Source organism: Rhamphochromis longiceps, linkage group LG5 (genome assembly GCF_057381845.1).
Source record: "Rhamphochromis longiceps isolate RC_006_pf linkage group LG5, R_longiceps_female_GT1.1, whole genome shotgun sequence".
In the NCBI taxonomy this organism is placed as follows: Eukaryota; Metazoa; Chordata; class Actinopteri; order Cichliformes; family Cichlidae; genus Rhamphochromis; species Rhamphochromis longiceps.
Genome location: NC_140561.1, coordinates 36,061,836 through 36,066,120, shown reverse-complemented (window position 1 = coordinate 36,066,120; position 4,285 = coordinate 36,061,836).

The window sequence follows — 4,285 nt, the reverse complement described above, 5'->3', positions numbered from 1 at the left end:
ACATCACATAGCTAGCCTGGGTGAAACTTGTCTCATTGGGAGGGAGGACTGCTCCATCACTGGTCCCAGTGGGGAGGAATGGAGGGATACTGGGTCTGTTCATTAGAGACAGAGAGAAGAGAAAAATGCTTCCAAAAAAGTAGCGAGGAGGTTTTCAGTATTTTTACTCAGTTTTTTCGACCTTGTTTTTGTGATTGATTGGTCTACATTTACTATATTTTTGATTAAATGTGTGATATTTTTCTCAAATAGATAAGTGGAAGAAAAAGGATGGATTCCAATCATTTAATGAATATTATAACTTAACTGAAGAAAGTTAGAAACTGAGCGTTTTGGTGAATATGACAGGGTTAAGAATCATGTGTATAATTTTACACTACTTCTGATTAAGAGAAATATGGACAATGTATCAAACAGCACTTCCTTCATTTCCTACTAAAAAACTAAAGCAAAAATCGAGGCAATATCTTTTCAAAGAATTCTCCCTGTAAGCTTTCTAGACATGGCCCATCAGAGCTGCGTGCGAAAACACAAATGACTGACTCAGTCGTTACCCTCCCCACCCCTACTGCAAAATCTGTGCTCACCAACTGAGCTCATGTGAGAAAAGAATGGCAATTGTCTGATAAATTCACAGGGAGAAGTGGACGTCATGTGTCCCACCTCCTGCATGCCCTACCCAGGTAGCACCCGTACCGAAACCAAACGCTGTGTTTCCTGCAGAGAAAGCACGTCTGAAGTGGACTATTTCCTGCTGTGTGCTACATGTGAGAAGGTACAAATGCGGACAACCTCCTAACTCTTCTGAGATTGCCCGCAGTTTTGTGCGAAAACACCCAAAGAAAACAACTAGCTGACAAAGACAGTAAGGTGCAGGGTGATTTTATGTAATGTATTCAAGAACACTTGACGACGATTTGAGCAGGAAGTGGTATATCATTGTGAAGTTGAACGTAATCCGATGGGGTAGATGTCAGTTTTCAGTCTAGAGTTGACGCTTTGGTGGCTGTATGTGGGGCATTTAAACACAGATGTAGCGGTTATAGGGCTTTTCTTCCTTTCACATGGCATTAAGCCCTGCAAAGTATAAGGTTACATTCATTTTTCCTAATGTTTATATTCTCCCTCTTTCCCTTTTCTGAGTTTTCTCAGTGTCCCTCAGCATGGGAATGATAACGCTTATGTGACATTTGCATGAATATTTCACACAACAAAATGTTTAACTTCACATGAGACTCTTCTTTGACAGGCTCACATTTCAACGCAGGTTTTTTATTATTATTATTATTGCTCAATGATACAGCTTGGACTTCCAGAAAATTCATAAGAAGCCTTCCACTAACTTTGTGGCAGGAATGCCGATGACACACTGTGACAGTAAGTGTATGTCAGCAGATCGAAAGACAGCTGGCTGAGGAATCACAGGAAGACAGAGACAATGGCAGCTTTTATTTCTTCACCACACACTGGAGTTGAAGAAAGCAGTTGGCCTGCCTGCCTCTTGCTTGAACAATTGGCAGACTAGGTCGTCATGTCTGCATCACAGTACTTTCCAGAGCTATTGTCGTTTTGTACCTCTGCTTTGTAATATCACAATGTAGATCTAGGTATTTTTCCTTGACTCCATGGCACTGAAATGATACCATCATAAAGGATTACAAGGAGAACAGTGTCAGCTTCAAGGTGTTTCTAGGGGCCATTAACACAGCACTTAAAACATAGATGTTCACGAGTATTGAAATTTAAAGCGACAAATTAAAAAGTTGCTAATAGTTAAAGATTTCTGTTTTTCTTTGTACAGATGTGATGTTTAAAATGAATTCTGGTACACATCAACATTTCAGAAATGTTTAATATTTTTTTATTTAATTCTGACAATAATTTTACCTAAATGTGTCAAAGCATATGATTTATCATTTCACACAGAAAGTAGAATGCTTTTGAGATCTACAAAGCTCTTTTAAATGTGCATATCCAAAGTTTGTGAAACAAACACTGTGCAGTAGACTGACGCTTTAACATATGGAATGTTTAGCTAACACAAGGGACTTCCTCCTACTAAATACATTCTTGTGCGACTCTAACACACTTTGGGGATAACACGTGTCGGTCCCAGACACGGAAACAAGGGAATAGCCTCCCTGACTTTCTGTACTGCTACATCTCAAATCTTGTTAGTACTGAACATTGTCATAAAATATAAATATTTCAAAAAACAAGATTTAAGTAGTTACTGTGACATTTTCTATAGTCTTTTACTAGCAAAAACCAAGCATTTCCCTATAGACTCATTACTGTCATCACTCATCAGACAAGGCGGAGATACCAGTTTCTCCAGTGACAGAAGCCTCAGTAGGCCAGTATGCGCTGTGAGTGCTTCAAGTCTTGCAGTATGTTTTGCAAAGTTCATAAATCATCTTCACAGCCAATATGTTTTCCTTTATTATTGCTTTCACTATCACTCCTATTCTATAACTGCCAAGTGCAACAGGTTCAGACTCATGCTTTATTTAACGACCCAGAAAAAAACAGCCTGACTGAGGAAATAAAGTACAGATAATATTAAAACAGAAAAACGACACAGTGAGGATGAAAATCCCCTTTTAATTTTGGAAAATAATACATTGGTCTTCAGTTTTTGGTTTTTTTTTTTGTTCTCCATTATTTTACATTGTGTCAGAAAAAATATTTTAAACCAGGCCAGTTTTTTTAATGAAACGTGTATATATGTGGCAAGCTGAATGACCTTTGAGGTTTACATATAAAACTGCACGTTTCTATGAATGTGTTTGGTTAAGCAAAAAGTCAGGATAAAAAACGTGTCTCTGTTACTTTTGAACCACTTCTTCTAAATGTCTTCTGCTTTCTTGCCATTCTCTCCCCTCTATTTTAACAAAAAGTATTACCCTAAAGGTTGTTCCATTCTTTTATTTGGAAAGGTCAGTGATGTCAGTATTAGCCCAGATGTAAAGTAGTACAAATCTCCCCCCAGGAGTCCTTACGTATCCATGTCTGCGGGTTTGGAGATGGTGTCAGTGAGCGCATCCTGTTGTCCATGCTCAGGAGAACCTGTTTCCTCCTGAGTCATGGCTCCCAGCTCCGACCCAGAAGTCCTCATGTTACAGAATATACACAGAGACAATGGCTCACAAGGTGGACACACATAACGTGGGCACAAACACAAATATTCTCATCATATTAAACAAAAGACAAGCTGAGGATGAAACAACTGCACTGTGCTTCCTCAGATTCACGGGAACTCACTGGAAGTGAGGGCTGCAATCAGACCGACAAGACATGTTAGATTCATTTCATTCAGCAGGTGTTGTTAGAACTGCACATCCACATGACCTGTTTGGATAACCTTGAATGATCTTTGACTTTTCAGATACATGACTAGACCCAATACAGTGTGAGCAGTCTAAATGGCTGCATGCAAATGTTAGGGTTATGACTTTTCTTTTTCTTTGATTGTTTATTTTTAAGTGAATGATTGTTTGAGGTTTAAAAAACGGATAGATTACACACATAATAAATGTGTGACAAATGAAGGAGTTATTTGAAAGACATTTTTATTTTCTTGTATCATGTATGATATAATTCATTAATGGAAAGTACAGCTGGCAAAGGTCTGTACTTTTCTTAGGCATTTAGAGGTTGGGGAGAATTTATTCTAATACTGGTATTCTCCGAGTAATGCACATTAAAATTTTGGATTTCAAGTTTCTTTAATGATGTTTTATGTACTTTATCCAGTGTGCACATATAATGAATAATAAAAAGACCCCCGCTTATAAAAGCTGAGTAATATCAAATTAAACCAAAGTAAAAAATCATTTCATCTCAGCTCTATGTTATCTTTAAAGTAAGCTACACACACACACACACACACACACACACACACACACACTAAAGATAACTACTGCTTGATAAGTTTGTCAATGCCCAGGAGTTATTTACCACAAGCTAAGGAAACTCTTCATATCTGGAGTGCAGACGTTGAGTCCTCAGCATCAGCGTGTCTCCCTCAGTAGTTTCAGCGTCGTTGTGTAAACACAGGCGGTGAAGAGCCTTTGACTAAACAAAGATTTAAAGATAGGCGAGAAGTGAGGCACTTCTGCTGAGGGCATAAACGAGGAGTGGCTGAGACATGGGGGGCGCGCACGCACACACACAAACACACGCGTTCAGGCTGTGTGCAGCGCGCACGCACTTCTTCGGTAGTAGTAGGAGGAGGAGGAGGAACCAGGAATCTTCGCTCATTTACTTAACACCGCTTCCCCAC